The 17,385-nt window shown below is 36.6% G+C and overlaps 2 long non-coding RNA genes across 2 annotated transcripts; both read right to left on the bottom strand.

The window, feature by feature from the left end:
• Positions 1–2,516: 2,516 nt before the first annotated feature.
• Positions 2,517–6,329, bottom strand: LOC119190861. Its single transcript, XR_005113236.1, has 2 exons — positions 6,175–6,329; positions 2,517–4,407 (listed from the first exon to the last, which is right to left on the bottom strand). It is a non-coding gene; the product is annotated as an uncharacterized LOC119190861 (long non-coding RNA).
• A 1,492-nt stretch (positions 6,330–7,821) lies between these two features.
• LOC115447451 lies at positions 7,822–10,836 on the bottom strand. Its single transcript, XR_003939010.2, has 2 exons — positions 10,716–10,836; positions 7,822–9,747 (listed from the first exon to the last, which is right to left on the bottom strand). It is a non-coding gene; the product is annotated as an uncharacterized LOC115447451 (long non-coding RNA).
• Positions 10,837–17,385: the final 6,549 nt, after the last annotated feature.

Below are 17,385 nucleotides of genomic sequence, written 5' to 3'. Positions count from 1 at the left end.
ATTCGAAAAATACAATTAGGTCAGATTAATGTTATTATATTATATAGGTACATACTTTGTTATGTTTTGCCACATAATTTATTTATTGTTATTAATTATATTATAAATCTGCCAGCCGTCAGAAAATATTGTTTCCCATATTCAATTTGTACATCCCACTAAAATTGGCGGGAAATCCGTTAAGCTGGCAACGCAGCTCCCATCCTGCGAGAGCAGTGGTCGGCAACCTTTTCGCAGTCAGGTGGACATAGTGGCAAAATTAAATAGAGGCGGTCCGCGTTTTTTTCTTAATGTTAATAATAAGTACCTCATTTTGTTTCAAAGGGCAGTGCATCCGAAGGAAGGGTAGCCCTGACAGGACGGTTATATTCGGGTCACCGATCTTACCCGGATGCAAAACGTCGGGCCGAGTCCACTGTACACATATATAGTGCAAACTCCATATAGCGAAGCTAACTAATTAGAAAATATTCTTTACACCAATTTATTCGTTACAATGACTTTTGTTATATAGAAGTTAGGTTGGACTACGATTCGTTTTAGTCATCATCAATAATCATTAAAGGTAACAATCTCTCTCTCTCTCTCTTTCTTTTTCAAGGCAGTAACAAGGTCTGCGACTGGCAAGTCATCATTCACGTCATCACACGGAACTTCATCATCATTTCAGCCAGGAATCGTCCACTGTTGGACAGAGGCCTCCCTCCATGAGCACCGTAGGAACCGGTTCTGGGTCGCCCTCATCTATCGGACTCCGGTGACCCTCACTAGGTCGTCGGTCCATCTCGTGGGGGGCCTGCCTACGCTGCCTCACGTGGAACTTAAAATTACATTTTTCTTAGAGCATTGCGGTGACACATGACGCACGTGGATACGTTGAAGGCGTCTGTGACGGTGTCACGTGTGTAACACAAGTACACACATGAGCCACAATCCAACATGGTACAAAAAATACCGCATTAAATGCACGCGCGCTTGGATTCAGCGCGTGCATAACATTTTTATTTATTGAGACACATATGTTAGACTTTTATTTATCAAAACGCTACAAGCCGAGTGTTGGTGACCGCGGTGTGCCTGCTAGAGTATTGATCTAGGTTTCAAAATGATTATTGCGCCATCTAGATGTAGACTTCTTGGGTTGACTTTGTACCTTAACGTCTTAAAACTAACTTTTAAGAGTATTATTTTCCAAGAGATATGTCTTTACGTAACCTAATAATTTAAAGCTACTTATCTCCTATAAGTAAAATTTTGTGGATTGCTAATGTATCTGACGCATGGCGGGCAAATGATTTATTTGGTTAAAAATACTCCCTTTCTCTTGGTGAGGCAAGAAATATTTGGCCTAATAAGTCTTATAATATAAAAAATAATAATACAGTAATATTATTTCTTTCAGTCTCATTTAAATTCAGATATTTCGTGATAGAAATATGTTAATTATGTGTGTTGATGCAAGCCATGATCGTTTTATTTACCTTTCTCAGGTCACCGTTGCAATCTATTTTGTATACTGCCGGTTCTTGTAGAGGTTTATGACACTTGATGTGTGGTAAAATATGAATTTTCTTAGGTGGCATAAAATAATTTAATCTCCTTATAAAACCCAAAGACCCGCGTAAAAGAATATATAGCTGACGTGAAACACCGATGCTCTACGAAGTCTGCAGTCGCTGAACATTCTGAAGGAGGTGCCAACCATTATCTGCGACTAGAATAGCCACAAATCCTTGCCAAAAACACCGATTCTTACCTAGAATGATTCGCGAGGCTATTGAAATGAAAAACATCCTAATTTCAATAGGGTGGATGGTTGGAAGGTTACACAAGCCTGGGATCTAGTTCTATATTTAATTAAATCGGAACCCAAACGACGGGCTGCCAGACTTGAAGATACTGTGAGCGCATTCTGCGTAGATCGGACCACCAACAGCTAAAATTAAACTTGACTTTTCGGGTGAGCAAGACCTCAACCCAACCCCCCCCCCCCCCCCGCGTGATCATGAAGGCTACAAAGTCTTTGAAACGTTGGGAGAAATGTAAATTATTAAAACCGCAATAAAATCCGAAAAATTGTTTAATTTAATGTTTAACATTCGCGTAAACATAAAAAATCATGTTGCACGATTTGCAAGCGTTGTCTCGAATAAGTCTATCCGTTAAGGAAAAATATATTAATCACAAATCTGTGTCAAGTCTGTCAAAAAAATATCGCTAGCCATTGTTTTAGCCAATTTAAAAACCAAACCCCTAAAAAAACACCCGTTGTGTGGTTTGTGGCACCACAAAAACCACCGAGCCTAGTAGAACAATTGTAAATAATTTATTGATTTTACCTAACGTGTTAATTCTTTCCATGTTAGATAATAGATATAATGTGACGTATTTTCATAAAAGTTATAAAGAAATTTGTCAAATATCTTATGGACTTCTATTCGATTTTATTGTGATGAGATACTAAATAGAAACTGCAATCTCAATTCGACGAAGGGATAGTAAAATAAAGCACAATATTTGGGTGATACCGATGTAATTACGTTCAGTTCAACATGTAGCACATTTTTAGAAGAACTGTTCACCAGATAATGTAAGGGATAAAATTAATACATCTAACACGAAACTAAATACAAATTATATGTACACAATACGTGGACGCTGAAATTAATAATTACAACAAGAAATGAATACAACCATTGAACTAAATACAGATTTACGCGAATAAAATGATAGAAATTAATATTCACATTAAACAAAATCAACACATTGATAAAAACTGAACACAACTTATACATGACACATACTGAAAATTAATAGTGAAAAAGTAAGTATATCGTAATTATAAAATTAATTAATGATCTTCACAGAGGGTCCGACTTCTCCGTGAAAATCAGAAATATAATTCACAATAAATCGATATAAATTACTAAATACAGGGCCCCCATAAAATAAAACATCTTTAAAACTAAATACAATCATACAGAATACAACAATAAATCAAAAATTTACACCATTAAAATTAAATACATTTAATACATCCACGAAAACTGAATACAAAATACATAGTCTGAGAGCTGATTGACATTCTGGGGAAGTTGTTTGAAGCAACGTAGAACATTGTTAAATAGTTTCTAGTTAAACCTGAATACCATATTGCAGAGAGTCAGGGAAATGCGACCTGACGTAAGGTAGCAGGCCTTAGGAGACTCATTAATTTAAAATAAGCTTTGTTTTTTGCTAAAATGTTTATGAAGTATTTTAAAATTTTAATATCATAGAATTTAGTATTTAAAGTATTAAAAATAAAAGCGCCAGACCATTTAACCGGAGTCCGAAACTGTGTCAGATGTTTGCAAAGATATATTTTAAAAAATCGAAGAAAAAAGCCCTTTTTTTAGTCCGCCATATGTCTGGGAAGCGATGACATGTGACAAACTAAAAAAAGGGGATCTTCAATATTTAAACGATATGTCTTTGCAAATATCTGGCAATGTCTGAGATGCTGTTAAATGATCTGGCGTTTGTTTTCGCCTCTAAATACTAAATTCTAAGATAACTATTAAAACGTTCAAAATGCTTCGAGATCATTCTTGAAAAAAAATAGTTGTTTTTAATTTAATGGTCGCTTAAGACCTTAGGTTTAACTAGAAAAATATTTTAACAATGTTCTACGCTGCCTCAGACATTGTACCCAAAATGTCCATCAGCTCTCGATCTAAAATGAAAAGCTCCGCCCGATACGAGATTTCCCAAATAAAATCAATAAAGCTGGGTACTCACTCAGTCCAGTAGGTGTAAATAAAACTAGCAAAAGTACATCATACCGGCCAAAAATTATTACAAATAAATACATCAAACCTCTAGAACATCGCAAAACAGATCATACTACACTATTGTTTCTTGTATAAAGCAGGCTCTTGTTATACAAATGACAATAATACTGAATGTCTGTTTATCCTATCCTCCCCCATATGACAATGCCACGACAGCCTGTGGTATCATAGTGTCATCTAGCCTAGGACACCACATACCGCGTTACCCCCCTAAACAGGCCCACATATTCACGGCAACCACCCAGAGGCCGCCGCCTCTCGATGGCCACCATTTTCTGTGGTCTGTCTGTGCGTCATTCCTGTGCCAAATACACGATGAAATAAATAGGATTAGCAACCAAATATAAGTAGGGTTTTTTTGGCTCCGCATGTAGTGGTCGTGTTGAAGCGAGGCACCCCTGATCCACGCGACCAAGTCCATGCTCCGGCCACGTTGCGTTAACGGAGCATGGTTTGGCTGCAGCGCGACGTGTCTGCTCTTATTGCTCTCCGCCTTCCTAGGTGTAATCGGAAGTCGGAAGCCCCCATTGGCACCATTCTTAAACACGGACAGCGTTTTCTAGATGGTCTGCACCTGAAACAAGGATTTCATAAAAATAAAAATAAAATCGAAATATTCTGATCTGCAAAAGTAAATGGTCTAATTCCTTTTCTAAAAAGAAAATGTATTTAATAAAAAAATAATTGCAAACACACCACCACGCGCTTGACTGATGAGTACATAAAAAAACAAATAATATGACTAGGTGGATTAGCGACCTTTGAGGGCAGTTCTACTTGAACTGCCGTAAATTCACACAAGACTATAATTGTTATCTCACGTTTTTTTTGCAGAGTTAATAGCATTGGATTCAAACTGACATAAATATACGAGAGTCAAGTCATGGCTGCTGTACCGGTTGTTTGCGCAACATGCGGTACCGTGCGGCGCAGGGCATCGGGCAGATGGCGCCTTTGTCCATTGCACATGCGCAATATCACGATCCGCCATTTTATTTGGTAAGGAGTGTTACGGACTGAAGTTATATTATACAAAATTCGGACATAACGAGTTACTATAGTCTGGTAATGTATTTCGCTCATTTATATACAGGACGGATTTTTGAGATGGAGGAGCAAGGTCAGATACCTTAACCGCTGTAGGTACAAGAAAACTTTCTTAGTAGAATGTCCATCTTTATTGAAGACATTAAGATTTACAATGCTTGAAAAAAATGTAGTCACCAAGAAAATGGGCAAAGTTTGCAAAAACTTTTTTGTGGCAATCAATTCTGTCGCTAATGGTGATTAAAGATTCTAAACGACTACTTGAGGTTTAAGAACTTTGAATACCAAATTACAAAAAACTTCATGTAGGAAACGCGACGCCAATTCACTTTTAAACATATTAAAATTTGTACTAAGGGTTATTTGATTTACAGGTACCAATGGAAATGCATTCAAATCAAATGAATTTATTTTACATTCTATATCTGGATTTCTATAGCTGCCTTTGGTGCCTCATCTCGAAAATTAAACCTGTATCACTCGGTTGTGAACAATAGCATTTTAAATAAACAAATAAAAACAAACAGCGCTGACATTAGTCATGGGGAAATATCCCATGGCACATGCCACAGCACGCGGAGAGAATGTCAGCGGTTATTATTGCATCGCCGCCATTTTGAATTGAAATAAGCATTAAGAGATGCGCACTAAATGTTGAGTACCTACACGTGCGAGATGGGGAGGTGCAGTAAAGCAATAACGTAAGGAAACAACGATATTTATTGATCCAAGAATCTACAAGTTTATAATAATCCGAACTCTATCATTAAAGAAAACAGTGAAAAGTGTATAGCTGCGCTACCAGATCTTTGTTCTGTACCGCGCCCGGGCGTGGTAGGTACCTCGGGTGACTGCACATGCGCAAAGTATCGATCCGCCATTTTATGTTAGAAATTATTAAAACGACGTATAATTTTGGCGAGAATGTGATAAATTCGAAAACAGCGAGTTTATTAAGTGGTGGTAGTTACAATGTCATTTGTTATTTCACTATCCTTGGCATATCGTGAGCTTAAAAATTAAAAAGCCTCTATCATTAGTTGGACATCCGCCATTTTGAAATGGACAAATATGGAAAAATGCACAATATTGGTTTTAGCAATGCACATTTAATATGTAAAGAAGTTAATAAAAAATCGCATAATGTAATCACAATAACCAGAAGAAACTTTTGTGCTGCAACATCTCACATTACAATTCCCTATTTCTCTATCAGTACAATCGCTGCTAGTGGCTGTCCCATATTTCTCAATACGCTGCGCGTAAACTAATTGAAACAAATGCTAAAACTGACCTGCGGCTGAGGATCACGCCCCAGTGGTCCGGCGCCTCCGTGTAGACCTTCACGGGTTACATCCTGCGACACGTCCGCTACACGCGCTGGCCTCGGAGCGAGAGACCGACGCAGCATCCGAACTTCCCATCTAGTGTGGCTAACAATCATTTTAAAATTCCGTCAGCTTAAATAAGATTTTCCGTCAAAAATCCTCAAAATAATAAGTAATCAAAAAAATCCAGTATAACTATCAAAATACTACTTGTTCTAATATTAAAACTGATCGTTCTGTTTTTTAATTCACACAGTTTACATTTCATTGTGTATAAATTAATTCGACAAGTACAATTAGATTAGATTAATGTTAGTATATTATATAGGTACATACTTAGTTATTTTTTGCAACTTAATTTTGTATTTACATCAAATATAATATAAATCTGTCAATTGTCAGAACATATTGTTTCCTATGTTTTGTTTGTCTATCCCGCCATAACATGCGGGAAATCTATTGTGCGGGAAACTGGCAACGCAGCTCTTATCCCGCGAGAGCAGTGGTCGGCAACCTTTTTGCAGGCAGGTGCAAAACGTCGGGCTGAGTTCCTAACTATGTACACATATATAGTGCACCCTTCATATTATAAGTAAGCTGAAGGGAATTAATAAATATTTATGACACCAAGTAATTCGTTACAATGAGGTTTATGATATAAAGATTAGGTTCAACTCTGATTCGTTTTAATCATCATCAATCTTCATCAAAGGTAAAAAAACTCTTCGAACTTCATTTCTCAAAGCTGGACTTCTTGAAATTTTTGCAAGGTATAAGCAAGTTCTGCGAGTGGCAAGTCAGCATTCACAGCATCACACGGAACTTAAAATTTGTTTTTTCTTGAAGCATTGCGATGTCACATGACGTACGATATGTTCAATGTGTCGGTAACGGTGACACGTGTGCAACTCAAGGGCGCCACAATCCAACATGGCAAAAAATACCGCATTAAAAGCAAACTCGCTTGGATTCAGCGCGTGCATAACTTTTTCATTTATTTAGACACATATATTAGACTTCAATTTATCAAAAGGCCATGAGCCGAGTGTTGGCGACCGCTGTGTGCTGCTAGAGTATTGATCTAGGTTTCAAAATGATTATGGCGCCATCTAGGTGTAGACTTCTTGGGTTGACTTTGTTACCTTAACATTTCAAAACTAACTTTTAAGAGTATTAGTTTCCAAGAGATATGCCCTTGCAACACAATGTATTGTTTTAAATCTCACTTTTATAACAGAATTTTGTTGGATTACTAATGTGTCTGACGCATTGTGGGCTAATAATTTTTTTTAAATACTTATTTTCATGATATACCTACACACACACGCAGAGAGAGAGCAAAACACAAATGCCTTTTATCCCGGAAGGGGTAGACAGAGGCCCAACTGTTGCTCCCTTACTTCTGCAGTGTGTGTTCCGTCCCATGATGTGCCCGGTATATGCCCGAGTGCTCCGTACCATCATCCCATCGGGGAAAAAGATCTTTTATGATTAAAGTTATAAAGGAATTTGTCAAATATCTTATGGACTTTTATTCGATTTTATTGTGATGAGATACTAAATAGAAACTGCAATCTCAATTCGACGAAGGGATAGTAAAATAAAGCACAATATTTGGGTGATACCGATGTAATTACGTTCAGTTCAACATGTAGCACATTTTTAGAAGAACTGTTCACCAGATAATGTAAGGGATAAAATTAATACATCTAACACGAAACTAAATACAAATTATATGTACACAATACGTGGACGCTGAAATTAATAATTACAACAAGAAATGAATACAACCGTTGAACTAAACACAGATTTACGCGAATAAACTTATAGAAAGTAATATTTACATTAAACAAAATCAACACATTGATAAAAACTGAACACAACTTATACATGACATATACTGAAAACCAATAGTGAAAAAGTAAGTATATCGTAATTATAAAATTAATTAATGATCTTCACAGAGGGTCCGACTTCTCCGTGAAAATCAGAAATATAATTCACAATAAATCGATATAAATTACTAAATACAGGGCCCCCATAAAATAATACATCTTTTAAACTAAATACAATCATACAGAATTCACCAATAGATAAAAAAAATACAACATTAAAATTAAATACAGTTTTAATACATCCACGAAAACTGAATACAAAATACATAGTCTGAGCGCTGATTGACATTCTGAGGAAGGTGTTGGAGGCAACGTAGAACATTGTTAAATTGTTTCTGGTTAAACCTGAATACCATAATGCAGAGAGTCAGGGAAATGCGACCTGACGTAAAGTAGCAGGACTTAGGCGACTCATCAATTTAAAATAAGCTTTGTTTTTTGCTAAAATGTTCATGAAGCATTTTAAAATTTTAATATCATAGAATTTAGTATTAAAAGTATTAAAAATAAAAGCGCCAGACCATTTATCCGGAGTTCGAAACTGTGTCAGATCTTTGCAAAGATATATTTTAAAAAATCGAAGAAAAAAAAGCCCTTTTTTTAGTCCGCCATATGTCTGGGAAGCGATGACATGTGACAAACTAAAAAAAGGGGATCTTCAATATTTAAACGATATGTCTTTGCAAATATCTGGCAATGTCTGAGATGCTGTTAAATGATCTGGCGTTTGTTTTCGCCTCTAAATACTAAATTCTAAGATAACTATTAAAATGTTCAAAATGCTTTGGGATCATTTTTGAAAAAAAAATAACTTTTTTAATTTAATGGTCGCTTAAGACCTGCAACCCTTAGGAATGGTCTGCAATATCTTATTCAGGTTTAACTAGAAAAGTATTTTAACAATGTTCTACGCTGCCAGACATTGTACCCAAAATGTCCATCAGCTCTCGATCTAAAATGAAAAGCTCCGTCCGATACAAGACTCCAAATATAAAAAAACAAAGCTAGGTACTCACTCAGTCCAGTATGTGTAAATAAAACTAGCAAAAGTACATCATACCGGCCAAAAAATATTATAAATAAATACATCAAACCTCTAGAACATCGCAAAACAGATCATACTATAAATATTGTTACTTGTATAAAGCAGGCTCTTGTTATACAAATAACAATAATACTGAATGTCTGTTTATCCTATCCTCCCCCATATGACAATGCCACGACAGCCTGTGGTATCATAGTGTCATCTAGCCTAGGACACCACATACCGCGTTACCCCCCTAAACAGGCCTACATATTCACGGCAACCACCCAGAGGCCGCCGCCTCTCGATGGCCACCATTTTCTGTGGTCTGTCTTTGCGTCATTCCCGTGCCAAATACACGATAAAATAAATAGGATTAGCAACCAAATATAAGTAGGGTTTTTTTGGCTCCGCATGTAGTGGTCGTGTTGAAGCGAGGCACCCCTGATCCACGCGGCCAAATCCATGCTCCGGCCACGTTGCGTTAACGGAGCATGGTTTGGCTGCAGCGCGACGTGTCCGCTCTTATTGCTCTCCGTCTTCCTAGGTGTAATCGGAAGTCGGAAGCCCCCATTGGCACCATTCTTAAACACGAACAGCGTGTACTAGATGGTCTGCACCTGAAACAAGCATTTCAGGAATATAAAAATAAAATCAAAATATTCTGATCTACAAAAGTAGTTGGTCTAATTCCTTCTTTACTAAAAAGGACATTTATTTAATAAGGAAATAATTGCAAGGCAAACACACCAGCAGGCGCTTGATTGATGAGTACATAAAAAAAATGAAATAAGATGACTTTAGGTGTATTAGCGACCCATGAGGGCAGTTCTACTTGAACCACCGAAAATTTAAACAAGTCTATAATTGTTATCTCGAGTCTGTTTTTGAGAGTTTACTGCCATTGGTTTCAAACCGACATAAATACACGGGAGTCAAGTCATGGCTGATCTATTGGTACTTAGTGCAACAGTCAGCACGGCGCGGCACAGTGTTTCGGGCAGTTAGCGCTACTGTTAATTGCACATGCGCAAAATATCGATCCGCCATTTTAAGAAATGTATTAATAATTTTCACTAGAATGTGATAAATTCGGAAGAGACTAGATAATTAAAAGGTGGAAGTAACAATGTCATTTATCATGTCATTATCCTGGGCCGATCGTGATTTTAAATATTAAAAACCACTTTACCGCGAGACGATAATCCGCCATTTTGAGTTGGGCGAACATGAAATGGTTGCAAATGGTACTGCTATTGGTAATTCACATTTTATATAAAAGTAAACGGAATAAATCGCAAGGAGGGCAAATTAAAAAGGTTTAGCCTGCCATGATAACTTATTCTAACAACGATAATACATGGATATATTTAGTAAAGTAGTTAACCAAAAATCGCAGTGCACAATCAAATCAAAATTAGCAGAAGAAATGATTTTCTGCAACATCTCGCATTAGAGCTACCTATTGCTGTATCGTCGTCAGACCGTGACCCCATCATCGCGTAAATATTATAATCACTAGAAGTGGCTGTCCCATATTTCTCAATACGCTGCGCGTAAACTAATTGGAACAAATGCTAAAACTGACCTGCGGCTGAGGATCACGCCCCAGTGGTCCGGCGCCTCCGTGTAGACCTTCACGGGTTACATCCTGCGACACGTCCGCTACACGCGCTGGCCTCGGAGCGAGAGACCGACGCAGCGTCCGAACTTCCCATCTAGTATGGCTAACAATCATTTTAAAATTCCGTCAGCTTAAATAAGAAATTTCGTCACAAATCTGTCTAGCAATCAAGTAATCAAAAAAATTCAGTATAACTATCAAAATACTACTTGTTTACATATTAAGAATGATCATTCTGTTTTTGTAATTCACACAGTTTACATTTCATTGCGTATAAATTAATTTAAAAAGTACAATTAGATGAAATAAATATTATATTGTTTAGGTAATACTTTATTTCTTTTTGCAACTTAATTTTTTATTGATATCAGTCATAATACATAGTGACTTCCATATTCAATTTTTCCATCCCGCAATAACTGGCGGGAAATTTGTTAAGCTGGCAACGCTCTTCTCATCCCGCAAGAACAGAGGTCAGCAACCTTTTCATAGGCAAGTCTACAATTTCCAAAATGAACTAAAGGCGGGGGGCCGCATTTTTCTTAATGTGAATAATGGTACCTATTTTTGTTTTCGCGGGGAAGTGGACCCTCAAGAAGGAGGGGGTGGCCTGGTCAGCTATGTTGATATCATCGGTCTTACGACCCGACGTTGAGACGCCCGGAGAGATCAAACACGTCGGACCGTATCCCTAACACTACACAACACCCTATACAGGTAGTCACCGAACCAATAGATAAGCATCTGTGTTAAATGAAACGTTAACTAAATAGATATAACTAGATGCACTGCCGTCATAGCTCTGAGCCCTGCTGACGAGGACTCTAGCTCAAAATGCCGCTCGGCAGTTCTACGGAAGGAAGTCCGTTTGATCACCAACGTGTCGTCAGTGTCACAGTCAAACCCGAGGTTCTAGTGAAGAGGGTCTAAAACCGAGTCATGTTATATTTGGATGGGACAAATAACGGCGTGGCGATCTCTGCGCCAGGCTTTGAGACAATAGGTCAAGGGCGCGAGAGCATTGGTCGATGTTCGCCTTGAGAGCTTGAAGTCCATCATCGCTGGGCGATTACCTCTGTCTCTATCTCGCCCTATACTGGGCCAGTCTGATGTGGCTGGGTCGTAGCTACAGCGGTGAAAGGACATGCGCGTACGCGTCGATGGGTGCGGCGGGAGACGGGACACGCCATCCCCCGGTTCGGGGTCCGTTCAGTTCGGCTTACTGCACCGATGACACTAGTCATGGACGAATCCGCGCTCTAGGCAGCGGTAACATTGTAACCGCCACAACCCGGGCCACAAACCAGCTTAAAAAAAAATGCCGCATTAAATGCTGGCTTGCTTAAATTCAGTGAGTGCGTAATTATTTTATTAATGTAGGTACCTATTATAGGAACTTTTATCTATACTATTATATAAAGCTGAAGAGTTTGTTTGTTTGTTTGAACGCGCTAATCTCAGGAACTACCAGTCCAAACTGAAAAATTCTTTTTGCGTTGGATAGCCCTTTGTTCGTGGAGTACTATAGGCTATATATCATCACGATATACCCAATAGGAGCGGAGCAGTAATGACTAATCTCAGGAACTACCGGTCCAAATTTAAAAAATCTTTTTTGCGTTGGATAGCCCTTTATTCGTGGAGTGCTATAGGCTATATATCATCACGCTATACCCAATAGGAGCGGAGCAGTAATAGCAAATCTCAGGAACTACCGGTCCAAACTGAAAAAATATTTTTGTGTTGAATAGTCCTTTGTTTGTGGAGTGCTCAAAGTTATATATCATCACGCTATGACCATTAGGAGCGGAGCAGTAATGGATAATCTCAGGAACTACCAGTTTGAACTGAAAAATTCGTTTTGTGTTGGATAGCCCTTTATTTGTGGAGCGCTATAGGCTATATATCATCACGCTATGGCCAATAGGAGCGGAGCAGTAATGGCTAATCTCAGAATCTACCGGTTTGAACTGAAGAAATATTTTTGTGTTGGATAGCCCTTTGAACCTGGAGTGCTATAGGCTATATATCATCACGCTATGACCAATAGGAGCGGAGCAGTAATGAAACATGTTGCAAAAGCTAGTTTGTAATAAAAGTGACGGACCGAGTGTTTGTGACTGCTGCGTTAGATAGAGTATTGATCTAGGTTTCAAAATGATAATTGCGCCATCTAGGTGTAGACTTCGTTTGAGTTTGTACCTTAATGTCTATAAAACTAACATATTTTAAAAGCCTTGTTTTTCTAGATATGAATTTCTAATAATAATGTTTTAAACCTCCCTCCTATAATAATTATAATTATTCACATCCGTCATTTAAAGATGATTAAATTGTACGATATGTCACAAGAACTAAATTCAGTTACATTGCTAATGTTTGACGTATTACGGACGGTAATGATTTGTTTAGTTTAAAATACGTGTTTTCATGATATACAAGGTCATTTTAACATTGCGTTACAAAATAAAACCACATACGCGTCTTCACCTTTGCTGACATTGTGCCAAAATTCATCCATTAATAACAAATATTTTCATCAAAAAGTCTGGTTTTAGTTTTCAGATTTTTTATCATTTTGTAGTTTAATGCGAATATGGCGGTGTGCGTGAATTTATTTCTGACTGAAAGTATGTTGTTGCCACTGCAACGAATTCTCTTAGAGGAGTAGTACTGGCATTAGGGCGTGAAAATTGAAAATGACTTTTTATTAAAATTTATTTTGTTCGAAACTTACACTTTTTTATTTTACATCTATGGCTCAAATAACTTATTATAAAGCGTTATTTCGAAGTAGGTAAGTATGTGGTTTCATTTAGTAACGCAAAGTCAATATTAATTAAAATGGTTCAAAATTTGTGTCAAAGCTGTCTCGAATTTTGTTAACCATGGCGTATGTAATTATAGTTTGCAAATCACAAATGTTATTTTCCACATATCAGTTTTCCTGCAGAATATGCATATTTTTTTAATAATAAAATAACCAGATTTTCAAAATATGCTTTTAAGTTATATTAACTATAGTTCAATATAAGATTTGAGATTTACAAATGATTACAGATATTATCGGGATGTGACAATATATATAGTTTTGGATGGCCTTTAGCACCTTATACATTTCGTTTTAAATTCTGAAAAGTCGGTGCCTTAAAGTATATGGATTCTATTACATGCTCAATGATTATTTAAATGGTATAGATATGACATAAACAATTGCAACCTGAAGTAAGTAACCCAAAGGCGCTTTAAGACAGATAAAATATAACGTCAACGTCTTGCTATAAAACTATAAAAACTTAAAAAAAATATCGCCTTCAAAAACAACTTAACCAAAAAATTTACATAACCCATGTACTGGTTACCAATTCTGGAGTCGGTGACTAATTAAAATTGGTAGTTAAGCTAGATAAATACATGAACAAATTTACGACAATGTAACTTTTTTGAAGGCGGTATAATTTTTGTTAAAAAGGTTTTGTTTTTTGCTTTTTTGTGTTAATAAAAATCCATATACGTAAAAAACATCATAGTTAACGACATCATTTTAAGTGTTTCCTGATGTATCTCCGAAGCAAGGGTCCAACAACAATGAAATGTATATGGGCCCCACAGAAAGCACTAGCTATCAAATAAAAAAAAGAATCATCAAAATCGGTTCTCCCAGGCAAAAGTTCTGAGGTAACAAACATAAAAATTCTATCAAATTAAGAACCTTCTTTTTTTTAAGTTGGTTAAAAAACAGGACAAGAGCGAGTTGGATAACGGTTCCGCACAAACTTGTGGGTAATGTATTTAAATACATAAGTTCAAACTCCACTAACTTTACTTTGCCGTTCGATCCCTAGACACGGTTACTCTATTACCGCAAAAAATAAGTTTGTAATAGTAAATTCGTTTGTAATAATAGATTTTTCCGCGGTTTTTATATTATAATTTTCTCCCGACATTTCGAAGACTTTGCTGCCTTCATGGTCTCCGGGCGGATTGTGTTCATCTGCAAGTCAAAGGTACAATATCAACCTACATTTAACAATTATAAATTTTTTTAGCTGTTACATTATTATAGTAAAGATAAGTACCTGAAGACAGTTCTGACAGAGGGGAAGGAAGCCTCCTGACTGAGCTGTTTTTCTAGATTGCTCATCAAACCCAAGTAATGCCATGAATATGTCAGTCCTCAAACATACGGCTGAGCATGTATTCTTTAGTAAATCCAAAAGCTGTTCAATCTTTTTTTTATAGACTCGGTTTTGACATAAATTCTAAGCTTTTATATTCTGATTTTTGCGTCTGATAAAGGTCTTGTCATAGTTCGTACATAAGTCTATATCGGATCCTCCTTCAGTGGTATTATTAAAATCTCTTAAAATTTACACAGTTCGTGTAAATATTAAGAGATTACATTGTTGCGGGTGTTGTAGGTGTTACGGGTAGTATTTAAATGAAATGTTTCATTTGATCCATAAAATGCTATACGTTATTTAGATTCCATTAATATTAACTCTACCACCAGTTCGCAAAGCAGTTCTCACCAGAGAAGAACGGGCAAGTAACTCTGGTGTTGCTCTTTTCAAAATCAGTTTAAGATAAAGACTTACAGTACATGATAAAGAGAGGAGCAAAAAAAAATACAATTGATTTTTATTATTGTTTAGAGCAGTTCGTATATATGCTCGTAAAATAAGGAATAAATCAATTAAAATTTTCATATGAGTGCACACTGCACAACCCTCAGGAATCATGTTTTTTTTTATTATGCTTATAATTATTTCCTCTTATTAAGTCCCTTGGCCGAAATATGTTGTAATTTCAATTTAATTCTCCGGAGGAAGCTATAATTTTCATAATTACAGCTTATTATTTATTATGTATCGTAAAAGTGTCTTTTTTAATTTCAGGTACATCTGCAAAAAGCCGGCAGCGTCACCACTCGTTACGAACTCGTCGGCAACGAAATGTACCACTAACAGACCCATAGTGTTTATTATTGTATTGTAATGAACTGTTTTTCAAAATAAAACATTCTGTTGGACATCGTTCTTTTTTATGAAAAAGACCGACTCAATCACATCTGTGGTTAAACGAGGAATCGTGAAGAAAACCTATTTTTTTATAATGCAAATACCATACTACATAAAGGTAGTAGACAAAATTTTACCCGGCTACGTAGAACTCAGGTTAGCCAACTTTACAGCTACACATAAACTAAATGTGAACGGAATATATTTATATAAGCGCCTAGACATAACAAGGAGTACGAATTTAATTTCGTTTTTATGGTGATCCGGGATATTAAAATACTTATCCTTTGGTTCTAAAATATCTTGGTTCACATGATTCTCATTACCATGAAAGCTGCAAAGTCTTCGAAACGTCGGGAGAAAACTAAAATAATTATATTCGAAACGTCGGGAGAAAACTAAAATAATTATAACCGCGATAAGATCCAAAAAAATAGTTTAATATCAATATCTTGGTTCTCAGTACCTTTAAAAGAAGAAATTATAAAAGCGTCCATTTTCGAGGTAATTCTTGTGCGCTCAGTTTCCAAACCGAATGTACAATGCGTGACATTTGTCGCGGCTCTAGGCACACAGTTATGTAAGTATGTATACCGCTTGGTTCCCAATTCACATTTATATTTTTTATTTATTTATAAAGACACACTAAACAGATTACTGAAAATAATAATCTAAAGTACAGTGGATCAAATGACTAGTCAGAATCCAAATAGAAATGGATACAACTTATCCAAATTAGGTGACACGTACATGTCATTTAGTTACAAAAAATATTCATAATAAAATATATTGGCTTAGGTAAGGCAAACGATGTGGGAGTTGTATCTAACTTGGGTGCTGTGGCCTTGGGTGTTGACGCCTATGAAGACTCGAGAACATTTCTTAGCCTTTCTTCACCCTTCCTTCTATTCTAAGAGGGATCTTTCTCCTTCCCCCACTCTTTCTTCCCCAGATATCCCCCCAACTTTCCTGCAAGACCCTGCAGTTACTACGCCAGGGGATTCCAGTATTCCATTCGCACTTTTGCTCCAGTGTTGACAGCGGGGTCCGATACACAAAAAAACAAGGTGAAGACCACTGCTCATTAACAGAATTTTCCAAAAGAATAGTGCATATGCACTAATAACTTCAAGGGAAATAAATGGTTTAAGAATAGCGGTTTAGTGTACTATACCTTATATAGGTGTACTGCAAAGTAAACTTCTTGGGACTGTTGATTACTATGAGGAGTTTTTCAGACTTCTCGATAAAATTTAACTAAATAAGAAACACGACAGGACGCTATCGCGTCGTGTTTCTGTGAGCCAGTGCATACAGCCTGACTGGTAAGACCATTCAAGTTATCAAAAAATAGGGCTAGGTACAAGTCTAATAATTTAAAAGATAACCAGATCTTCTTTAGGGACGTAATGAAGTCATTTTTTTAAAGTTTATTGATATTGACATAAAAGATTGCGCAATTATTTTTTTTACAAAATCATCAATACATATATTTTAAGGGCATGTTGTGACCATGTGACGTGTTTGACTATTTTTAAAGAGATTTAAGGGCGCTTATACGCTCATCTATATACAGTTTTTTGCTCTTTATTATTTTTCTTAAACCAATTTAA

Source organism: Manduca sexta, chromosome 27 (assembly GCF_014839805.1).
Source record: "Manduca sexta isolate Smith_Timp_Sample1 chromosome 27, JHU_Msex_v1.0, whole genome shotgun sequence".
Taxonomy (NCBI): domain Eukaryota; kingdom Metazoa; phylum Arthropoda; class Insecta; order Lepidoptera; family Sphingidae; genus Manduca; species Manduca sexta.
Note: the sequence above shows the minus strand (reverse complement) of the source record. Positions and strands in the feature narration are given on the sequence as shown.